The following is a 12,478-nucleotide window of genomic DNA, read 5'->3' as shown; positions in this document are numbered from 1 at the left end:
TACACACAGCCACAAAAAATCTTCTCCATAATCAAATCACTGTGTCAATTCTTTTTACGTTTAATGAGCTGGTTCACTTAGAATATACAGCAATATTCTTTTTTTATGTCTAGGTGTATAATATAAGGGATCTCAATAACAGAGCTGCAGGAGCTGGCCAAATGTGAACTTCAGCAGAGACTCACAGACACACTGTTTTTTCCATTCTCATTTCTAACTTCTACTGCTATCCCCTCTCTACTCTGCTCAGATTCATAGTTTACTTAGCTCCCTTCTATGAAATTGGAGTCAGCAGCTGGATTTTGTACATACCCAACCCCTTCATGAGTCTTAATTATTTTATTATCTTATGGACTGACCCTCAGAAGTGGAGAGTCATGTGCTTGTGACTCAAAGGGATTTGTTCATGAGGGTCTGCGATTTGGCAAGAAATGCTCAGTAATTCTGTGTTTAAAATATGAATGACTTCTTTATACACAATTTTAGAAGTAACAATAAATCTATTGTATTACTATTCCAGTGTGTTGTAACACAGCCCGTGCACCAGCTGTCCTTGTTTACAACATGAGAAAACCCTTCATCATAAAGGCTCTTGTTTAAACAGAAAGGATGCCATATAGTCTGATCATGCTATAAGCATGTAATTCTTATGAACTATGATCTAATTATACTATTTGATGATTATTTAGATCTAATTAAGTTGAGGTTGAGTGATTCTTGATCTTTCATCTTATATTTTCCATATATGTTTGTACATGGAGATAAATATACAGATTTAACTTAGAAATAACATGTTAATTATTATGCTTTCTCTATTAAACAGGTAGTGAGGTGCTAATGTAGAATAAATTGGTTTGGTTTAATTAACTGAGTTAATTTGCATCTTCTAATGTTTTCTCAAAATCGGCCTATTTTTTTATCTAAAAGACTGTGTCGACGTATGCAATATGTAGAGTGCCCTTCTATTTATGTAACACTGATAATAAGCCACCACACAATTCCTCTTAAATTCTCAGTAATGAAGTGCTGGCATGTGTCTGATTTTTCTCCACATGGTTTTAACGAAGAGCTTTTCAGTTTTACTAGTACATAATTAGAATATATGCATAAATCCCACTCTATTGCTCCAATGTAATTAAAGATCTTTCTTCAAGAAGAAAATTATAAAGCTTTTCTAAGCAGAGTTGCTGAAATCTGAAATCCTTGACTAAATGCATTTTTATGCATGAATCAATCTTCTGAAATAGTTCTGAAAACAATTAATAATGGTCTGCTTAAGAGAAAGCATCTTAGTTGTTTAATGTGGGAGAGAAGTTTCTCAACATTTCCTTCTGCACAACTTTCATAACAGTGTTAAGAAAATCAGAATGTTCAGGCATTCTGCTCATGTAGAGGATATAAAACTCCTTTATGCTAATTAGCTCTAAATAAAACTCCTTTCAGGTAAAGTTATTTACATTTTTGGATATCTTATAGTATACACACCAGCAAAGTATAAAGCAAAAGGCTCACTCTTTCTCCAAAAATACACATTATAGAGCTATACAAGTAATATTAATTTATTTAAACTTTACCTCCTTTTGCCCAGGGTGCAGCAGAGGCAGCTAACAGCCATAACACTTTACACATCTATTTTTGGGCTTCTTTTCTTGCCTGGGTTGGTTGGAGGACTTCCAGGATTTTGTCTAAGAATTTTGAGGTGCCTCCTGCTGCTGGAAAAGTGTGAGTACTAGAGGCTTTCCCATCTAGCAAACTCAGTTTATAAAAGTATCTGCTAGTCTTTCCTGGACAAAAGGTGCTTAGATCTTTTGTTTGCAACTGACTCCCGGTTATATGGAGTGTTACACACCTATGGGCTAGAGCTGTCAAATGACCTACCACACCTATAGTGCATCAAGTGTAGCTAATGGGCACATTGTTTTGTGCAGAAAAGTTATGGAAGGGTGCTGGAAAGCTGCTTAAAGCAGCATGAATCTGATAGACAAATTTGGGCATGTGCCACAAGACACATAGCTTGTCATCAGCTCGAGCAGCTGCAGCAGAGGCCTTGGCTCAGAGCTCTGAATGGCAGATGTGGCTATCCAGGTCTGGGGCTTCAGGCAGCAGCTGGTGCCTCTCCCTGGGCCAGAGCAGAAGATTGCCTGCAGGCCATGTGGTGTGGCTCAGAACCTGCCTTGCTAACAGGTGAAGGCAAGCAGAAAGAGTGGTATCAGAGAATGTGAGAAAGATTAACAGGATCTTCACAATGATCCTGCAGAGACAAAGGTTCAAATCATCCACTGCACAAGAGAAGCAGAAGCTGGCATCTTCTCTTTGCCTTTTAACACCAACATTATAGCTTTTCTTGCTACCCTGAATGTCCCTGACTGGATTTATTTCTATCAGAACTTTAATTATCCTAACCAGATCCCCATCTGTTTGGAGAATCTCTCTGTCCAGGACACCTTGCTTACACCCTCTGTTAGGCTTCCTTTTTGTACTTGTTTTTGTCCGGAACCTTCTTGTTCATACATTCCGGCCTCCTGGTGTTTTTTCTTGGCTTTCTTTCTTGGGATGAATTGATTCCAAGCTTGGAGGAGGTGATCCTTGAAGACTAACCAGCTTTATTGGGCCCCTCCTCCCTCTAAAGTTTTATCCCATAATACTCTACCAAGCATATCTCTGAAGAGGCTGAAGTCTGCTCTCCTGAAGTCCAGGGTAGCAAGCTTGCTGTGTGCCATCCACACTGCCCCAAGAACCTCCAATTCCACCATTTCACAGTCTCTGTGGCCAAGGCTTCACATTTCCCACCTTTTTGGTGTCCACAATGTCTCCACAATGCCAAGATCATTGCCCTGCAGATGCATGTACAACTCTAACTCCTCTTGTTTATGCCCCATATTACGTGCCTTTGCATAGAGGCATTTGAGTCCTCATGAAGCTGACTTACCAGCTGGAGTAGCTGAAATTCCTTTGTGATGCTTTTCAGGTGCTCTCATGGTGACCTGATCCCTCTCCAGACGCTGGCATCAGACTGGTAGAAATGGAATGAACTGTCATTCCTCTTCCCTGGCGACTTTAAAGTTATTCTAAAATTTGGTTTTATGTAGTTAATTTTAGTTTTAATTACTATATGATCCTATTATGAATAAAGTATTTCCTCTCTCATGTTCCCTTACCAGCAGCTGCACAAAATGTGAAAATATCATGAAGATTTCATATGGTTACTCTTCAAGCTCAGGGACTTGAATGGTCCCACATTTGGTATTTATTTTTAATCAGAAATGCTTCTTGGGATTGGACACTGTCACTTCCCAAAGCAACAGTGGTTTAAAAACAAATCATAAAAAGACAAAAAATGAGATAAAAAGAAATAAAATGTCTTGTTTTTTAATTGAGTTCTTGAGGAAAGATCATTGCTAAAGGGGAAAACCAGTAGAGATGAACTGCCTATGAAGCTAGATGCATTTCTAACCCAGGGAGTAGAGCACAGCAGTTTTATAGTCAGGAACAGCAGAAGTTCTATTCATCTGTTTTCTGCTTTTGTTTTCTCTGCTTATTCTCATTGAACCATCTGTAAAAGTTTCTATAATTTTAATTACTCTGTACTGCTTATTCTAGTTTGGGTAAGTGCTGATATTTAATTTCAGTTACATAATACAGGCAAGTTTAGCACCTCAGAGCATTCTTTACCTCCCACAGCAAAGGACAATTTGTTTTGCAGTTCTTTCTTTCTTTTTTTTTCTTTCATTCATTGATGGATGTCTGTGAGCCTATGCTATCTCACTATTTATCCATATATTTGTACTTTACATTAAAAATAAAAAAATGTGAGAGACTGTGAGGAAAATCCCAAATCATCCTTCAAAGTCTAAAATGTATCTCATCAAGAATAAAATATTTGGTTTCCAAATGACTGTAAGCATCACAACACTAAGTAATCATCTCTGTAATTTCAACTGTTCCTAAAATGAAATGCACAGATGACAATAATGCCATGCAGGTAAGTTACACCTGTATCTTCCCCTGTAGAGTTCCTTGAAGACAATACCTATTACAAAGACATAAAACAAGTGAAGAAACTCTTCCTGTAAAGAATGAATACTTGAATGCAGATGCTATAGATGAGCACTGAGGAAGCAAAACTTGCTGATGAAGCAATACAGTTGGGCTTGGGAGACTACAAATAAACACAAAGAAATGCAGCTCTGGTGGAAACACTTTCACTTTCCTGAAAGCAAAGTGAAAAATCTATTATGCTGTGGAACATATGTACAAAAATATCTAGAGTGGTTTTCATGTTGTACCTCTGTTATTTCTGAAGAAGTGGAAATAATAACTTTATGTGCTATGTGAAGAATTGCTTATGTCTGCTGCTCTTCATTGTCACGGCAATTTTATTTCTCAACAACTTTCTCAACTTCAATCGTAGCCATCAACTTCATCTGTTATTTGTAGATGTACTTTATTGCTTTCTTGTTCTTCTCCCTTAAGTGGCAGATTGCTTCATCTGGATGTTACATTTCCAGGTAGTAAACTCTTGATCTTCACAGTTCATTTCACAAGGAAGGGGAGGAGGATGTTAGTATCTATCCAATGTCCACTTACCAACATCATGGAATTTTTTCAGACATGACATACCATTTGTTAGCTGAAGTGTGTGATATTAATATATGTCTTGCTGGATTAAAGGGCAATATGCTGTGACTGTGTCGTGGTTTTAAACTAGTAACTAAAAAATTACTTATTTCTTGCTGTGAGATATGGATTAGAATAAGAGCAAAACAGGCTTAAAACTTAAAAGGAATAAAGACAGTTTATTAACAAACTACAAGAATAAGAACACTAGAATAAACTTTCAGAAAACCCTTTTATCTTTCACTACTTGACCATTTCTTTATACACATGATAACATAGAGACAAAAAAAACTTTAGAACTTTGGTGGTCAAAAACAGTCTCAATTTCTTGCTAGAGTCTTTTCATCAGTCTTTGTAGAGAAACAGAAGTCTCTTTCTGCTAATCTATGGAGTTTTTAGAGTTCACTCGTCCCATTTCACATCACTCCGAGGTGTGCATGGGTCAATGAGTCTAAGGATGCTATTTTAAGGATAAGTATTCAAAGGTAGAAGTCCTCTTCATGTGTTTCTGTGAGCCTTCCTGGAAAACAGCTTTCCCCTTGCCCCCTCAAGGCTTCAAAATCTTCACTTTACCCATTTCCAGCAACCCACAGTATCACAACCACTCTCTCCTTTTCTCTAAAGTCCACACTTTGAACACTCTATTCCTCCCATACTCTAGTCATGAATTAAAGGAGTCTTTTAAACTACTGTTGTCTATCTCCATAGCTGTAACAGAAAGATATTTCAGCTGTATGCATCTCCTTATTCCCTCTTTCTTACTTAAACTTAACTCTTTTCTTCACTGTTTTCGGTGGTTCTATGATGTCTTCTGCATGTTGATTGTCTCTCTCGTTCTCTGTCTTTTCTGAGAAAAAGGAGTAATCTGTTTGTTTATCCAGGTAGTAAAAGAATTAAAAGCTTTAGAAAAGCTGCAAGAGTTCATGGTGTCAGGTTTCAGTCCAGCAGCAGACACTGAAAACTAAACCAAGCTGCCAGGCTCTGCTTCCCTTTCCTCCCCCCCCTTCCCTCTCGTCCTCTGCGGCCTTCATCGGCCGAGGGGGGGGGGGGGGGGGGGGGGGAAGTGGAGGAGGCTACCACAGAGCCTGGTTACCTTCTCAGAAGCCGGAAACCAAAGAAAATAAGGCACTTCTGACTGTACATCTTAAGGAGGTGTTTACAAGTTGAATTCACTTTTTAATGGTCAGATCTGCTGTCAATTCTTGGAAATGACTGATAATTGGTCAGGAGGAAAAACTCCCATCAGCCACCAGCAGCTTCAACTTCCCCTCTTTCCAAGCTGTCTTAAAGGTAAAGCTACCCCATGACAGACTGATAGTTCTTTCAGTGTACCATCTAAAATCAGAATATAAATACACATTTATTTTTGTAAAAATATCATTTAAATTCAACAGAACTAGAATAAAACTGAATTAACCTACCTTCTACCATTGTCACTTAAGTTTAAGTTTAAATTTGTATTATTTCATCATTCCAATAAAAGAATATGTCATTTCTACCAGTGCTGTGTGATGCTTAGATATTTCCCACAACCTGAGATCCTTTCCTAGTTCTATGAAACAGGTGCACCTCTACAGAAGGGTTTTAAAAGTGGAACTGAAAAGGCAGTGCTGAAGAGCTGTAAATGATTTTTATGATTTGCTATTGTAATCTTAATTTAGCTCTTTTATGCATCATTACAATAGTAATTTACCACATAATCACATATTTTCACCCCATCTTATCCTGTGCTCAAGGGATAGTCTCCACATAGCAGACAGTTGTTCAGAATCACTTTTTTAGTCCACATTCTTGCACTGAAGAGCCATGAAATTCCTATTCTCCAGAAGGTGATAAGGTGACAATTTAAGAAATGTAAGTATTCAACTTCCTAAATCAATGAGAGCAAATTACTTCCAAATAAATTAGGTTTCATATATCGTGCTTATTGCTTTAGAAAATTAGTAAATCTTTTTCTACTTTAACATTTAGCAAGGGGATTAATTATTTTCATTTACATGTATTTACATGTCTGAACAAATTATTGACACAGATTATTGGCAAAAAAATGCCAAAAATATTGATAAATTCTAATGTCAAATTCAACCAGTATCTGGTGAGAGCAGTAAGATGGGCTACATTGCAGCAGCAGCTACAAATTAAAATAATCATTCAGGAAATGCACAGTGTGGGATTCACTTCATCTGCCTTGACATGACTACAGTGCAGACAGGCATAGAACTCTAAGCTAGTAATTCAGGATTTCCCTTATATACAGAGGGAGAAAATGGCCAATTTCATGCCACTGACCTATGCCATCCAACCTGCTTCAGGTGCCAGCTTGAAGCTGAGACAAGCAATTCTCTAGAAGCATCTGTTTTGTTCTACATATTATATGAAAGGGGCCTAAATGCGTAGCTCAGAAAATTTCTCTGCTGCTCAGAGGAATCCCATTCATATTAATTTATGTAAAAACCATGATGCAACTCACCAAACTGTAACTTAAGTGTTGCAGACAGAGAGAAAATACATTTCTCCACGAGCTAAAAAACTGCCTTGTCTCTTCTGGAGATCATCAGTTGTCTTTGCCCCATAATGCTGATCCTTTCCTAGATAATGGTGATTTCCGTAAAATAGCCAATGGGAAGATATAAACCTCCACACATTTAAGGACTACATCATGATTCATATGTACAAATCATCTGACTAAAGGTGAATGCCTACTTCTAGCATGTGCATCTCTTGAGAGCTTGATTTGTAGCACAAATATTCCTTGAGGGTCATCCCTGGGATATGTTTAAATAGCCACTCATGATGAAGTATCATTCTGTCTTTTTGCTTGGCATTTTCTTTGATCCTCACAAATTGCATTTCTTTTTCCAGCAGAATATCCTTAACTGTAAAAATTGCCAGAACTGATTCTCTTTCCCTCTAATGCAAGAAATAGAAAGAATATTAGCATGCAGGAACTTCGAGAAACTCAGAGAAGAATCCACAATTCTGGTTACATATGAAGATTTTGTGACATATCTTAGGAAATGTTCTATGTAAAGTGACAAAAATCTTCATACTATGACATCCTGTCCTTGACTTTTTCCAGTTTCTTTTCTGTTGTTATGCATGTTCTTATCTTCTCTTACACCATGCAGACCTATGTTTCTTACAGTCTTCATTCCTACTGTTTTCTTTCTTGCTCCTTTAAGGGCTTAATTCCTTCCACATCCCTTAGGCTTTGAATAGCACCTTCTCTTTCTTTAACAAGATTAATCCTCTACAAATTCTGTTTTGTGATCAAATTCTTTCAAGAAACTTTCAGGTACACATCTCTTCAATGTTAACCACTCCATTCTTTTGTTTTAAATTGGCATCACTGTAATTCTTTTCTCTCTGGATTACAGTTTATCTTCATAGGCAGGGATGTTATCTTTCATGTTCCTCCAAAGTGCCACATGCATTTAAACTCATATATATATTGGCATGCTTGAACATAATTTTGAATAGCTATTTAAAGAGTTGCCACAGTAATATGCATAGAGCAGTCCACAATACAAAAAAAATCCTTACAAAAGCATACAAATAAACATAAGTGAATGCAAAGAAACCTTTTCAAACACATGCAATCAATTACTAATGTTATCTTTCATCATGTGCTGTGCTTTTTCTGAATCTGCTTTTCAAATTTGTATATGTGGCAGAAACACCTGGAAATTAATTTTGCTAAGAAACCTGAGCATTCAAAGAAGCATCAGTTAAAAGTGTGAAAAAAAATGTTACAAATATTTATGTCAGGGATCTATGGTACCAAACTTAAATCCTTATTTCACTACCAAATAATTCGTCATCTCATCCATCATAAACCTTCACCACTCAAAGGGTGGATGGATAGTCTGTGATTTTTTTTCTTTTTTTTCTTTTTTTTTTTTTTTTTTTGTCAAACTGAGCAATTTTTAGTTTCAGGTATTTTTTCATTTTGCACTGTCATGTCTATTTTAGTTTAAAGTCATTCAGGCATCACCAAAAGCTGGACTAATACATCTAAAGAGTTTCTTTACCAAAAAGAGACCTATTGAGCTTCTGGGATAGTCAGGATGCACCTAAACTGTGCAGAACAGTCACTCAGCAGTGCATCTGCATTCCTGGTTGCTCCATCATACAGCTTTGGAGTTCCATGGGAATACACCACAGGTCTAGCTTTGCCTAAGATTTTCATGTTCTCAAATCCAAGTTTATACACGGGCCTAGTGCACATTGACATGGAAAGACTGAAAAAGTTGCAAACTGATTCCATTATGGGGAGTAATAGCAGTGTATATCCTCAGAGCATTTAATTATTGTAGATAAAACGTCTCACATAGCTGGAAGTGCTGTGTTTTCCCCAGCTACCCTCAGGACTAACAGTGGTGACTATTTAAGATTCCTTTTTTGTGTAGAGGACTCTTCTCCCTTGTGAAAGGGTGTGCTAAGCAGCAACAGCATTCTTATTGCCCCAATACTTGAACCAAACCCATGTTTCACAGCAAAAGTTAGCTTATAAATATTCAACATTAAATAAATACACTGCTATGTAGTAGGATAAAGCATACAGGACTGATAAACTGTTTTGCTGGCCTACTTTTTATTATGGCTCTGAAATACTCTTCTTGATGGGTATAACTAAGGGGTCTACAGTCAAACAAATTTTGAATAAAACCATGGCCAGCACAAGTGGCAGCTCTGAAGAGCTTACTTCCTTGGGCATAAGCAACTGCACTATGAAATTCAGATGACCAAGAAAGATATCTTTTTCAAGCCTATCCATGTGCTCCTCCTGTTCCTGAAATTCAGCCCTGTCAAGCAGTGATTCACAGTGACAGTCTGCTGCTTTCCAAGAAAATTTGAATCTCAGTTTTGGTACTGAAATAGAAATAGGTGAATAGGTGCCAAGGACAATGATAACCACACTTACGGGCCTACCATAAATCAGGAAGTTTTTCCCAAGATGAGACATAACATTTAATTAAACTTAAAATACTGACTTGCAAGGATAAAAAACATCTGTAGAAAGAATGTCTAGCAGAATTACTGCATGGGAGAAGTAGAGAACCCTTCAACTGAGTCCAGTTCTCATTTGTTGCCTTTACTGCTTATATCTGATGGCTTGGAAGTAGCACAATAAATATGAAATTTACCACAGCAATTTTTCATGCAATTATAAAAATGGTTTTGATATATCTTCCTTTGTTCATTATTTATGTCAGTGAAAGAACCAGTAAATTTACAGTGATGTAACTAAGAGAACAATTTGTCCCACTGGCTGGAAAAATCAAAGCTGCAGGGAATGAAATATAAAATTAAAAACCCATGCCCAGCAGATGAAGAAGGATAGACTTCCAGATTGCCATGGCTCTCTTCACTTGTTAAACTGTATACCTTTCATAAAAAAAGTTGTCTCCTACTAGTTGATTTTAAGACACTTAATCCAAAGGTGGCTGCTAGGATCTCTTAGCAGCATTAAACATAGATAATAATAAATGTTTACAATTATAAGTGAGGTTCTCCTGTTCTATGCTGTATGTCAGAAATTAATATTTCTTTGAAACAAGTAATCCAAACAGTATACCAAATTTGGGATATCTAATATAAATATTTTATTAAAATTCAGTGTTCTGAAACTCTTAGACTTACCTTTGTTTTGGTAGTCGGTAGGGAAGCAGTGAATTCAAACCAACTAAAAGCTATTTTTTTAAAAGAGATATTATATTACTTTTGAAATTTTGTGTAACCATGGGAAAACAATTTTAACTATTATTTAATTTTTCTGACTTCTGGATGTGATGCATCTGGCAGATAAGAGATCTGAAAATGGATTCCTTCCAGTGCTGTAAGAGGGCCTTGGATAAAACTGGATAATTTCTCTCTAAGCCTGTGCAGTCAAAATAAATGGTTCCATACCTACACATAATTCTGTTTCTAAACTTGCATACACTTCCCTTGGTTTAGATAGCTGCATGAAATCCTAACTAATCTACAAGGAAAAACAAACAACAACAACAACAAACTTTAATAAAATAAAGAATAAAAATAAAACAAAGAAAGATATTCCCCCACCAAAGAGCACTCATTGCTGTCTCAATAATTCTTTTGAATAGAAAATAAAGATGCTACAAACACCAGATAAACAATACTTCGTTTGTTGCAATCAACATTTACATTTGATGGAATTCAGTTCCTCAGGATGTTAAAATGGTTCTTATCTGCATTTAACTGATAAGAATATCTTTTAAAATGCTAATTATCTGTTTCATGACATTATGCCTTTCACATTAGATAAAGTCAATGACAACTAAATGGTCCTTTCCAGAAAGGTAAACATCTACAGAAGTAATGCTTCAGAACAGACTGAAAATACGTAATAATGTTTACCACTTCCCAGGATTCCATTTGTGTAACTCAGACCATTCTCTATATATTATGAAAATTAACCATGTGATTTCTAACATTATTCTTTTTCACATTACAGATACTGTTGCCAGGTTTCTTAATTTGAGCAGTGTCTACACCTATCACAGAACATTCCTCTCAGAAATCTTCCTGAAGCTTCCAAGTGGAACAGCTTCCGTTAAAGGAGAACTAAACTAAGGTCAAAATTTGCTTTAAAAAACACTTTTTTATATACAAGTGCCTTCCAGGTCTCTCCAGAAGAGCATGATACATTTGTGAGATGGCTAGCAATGTTCACTTTGGTCTTCAGAATTACCAATAAATGGATATTTTAACGAGCAAGAGACACTTTTTGTTCAGTTCAGGTTAGAAATCAGCAGATTTCACAATGTGTAAAATACTCTAAGGCATTGAGTGATAAACCCGTGGACTTGGCACGTAAAAGAATCAGTGATGAGGCTTGAACAAGATAGGAATAGGAGCATAATTCCATATTAGTAGTGTCTCTGAAATGTTTTGGGTTTTTTAAGACAGGTGATTAAACTGTGGAGAGCTTCAGAATATTAGTTTTCTGATGAGAACAAGAGAAATTTCAGTGTCTGATTGTAACAGTCAGAACACTGAAGGTTGTCTCCATGTTTATTTAACCCTGAGCACATAAGAAAAAGGAAGCAACAAGGCCTGCATGATTCATTTTGGAAATGGTCAGGTTCTGAGAGCTGTAATGAGACTGCAGTTCATAAATACAGACAATATGACAGAAAAGTCATTGGTTTAGAATTCTTGTTCAGAATTATAAACGTCTAAAATTGTTTTGAGAATTCCTGAAATTTCTTCTAATGGGAAAAACATGCTAGGGCAAGCAAGGACTGTCACTCCCCTCACATGCTCCAAGGTCCCCATGCCAACCTCTTATAAGTGAACACTTTTTTTCAGAATGATCGGCAGTGTTGTATCAGTTATTCAGTTGTTAATGCAGAAAAGCGTAGCTGTTAAAACCAGGTACACTTTGGAAAGAAAAGAGAAGGGGAATGTAGGGCAAGTATAGCAAGTAACTAAAGAAAATGGGCATAAATAAACCTACAACAATGTAACCCAATTCTCTCTCTGTTTACCTATCTTCACAAATTCCATGGGCCATGCCAAGAAGGAAGAGAATACTTTTGTAAATGTTATTTTATGATTTTACAGTGTGAATAATCATAATATATCATTCACATCCATAAACTCTATCACCATACCTCTAGGTCTTTCCCCTAAGTGTTGCTGGTACCAATTAAATAGAGTTACAAACAAGCTACTTTTCTTTTCCATGCTACTTAAGCTCCATTTAGAACATTTTTAAAGTTCTACTGACCTCTGTAGACACTAAAACACAGCAGAAAATTCTCACATCTGGAAAAGCGAACTTGTTTACATGCATTTCCTTAGCAGTCAGTCCATCAGCTCCAGTTTTTAATGA

This window comes from Poecile atricapillus, chromosome 3 (assembly GCF_030490865.1).
Source record: "Poecile atricapillus isolate bPoeAtr1 chromosome 3, bPoeAtr1.hap1, whole genome shotgun sequence".
Lineage (NCBI taxonomy): Eukaryota > Metazoa > Chordata > Aves > Passeriformes > Paridae > Poecile > Poecile atricapillus.
This window is presented reverse-complemented; position numbering follows the sequence as displayed.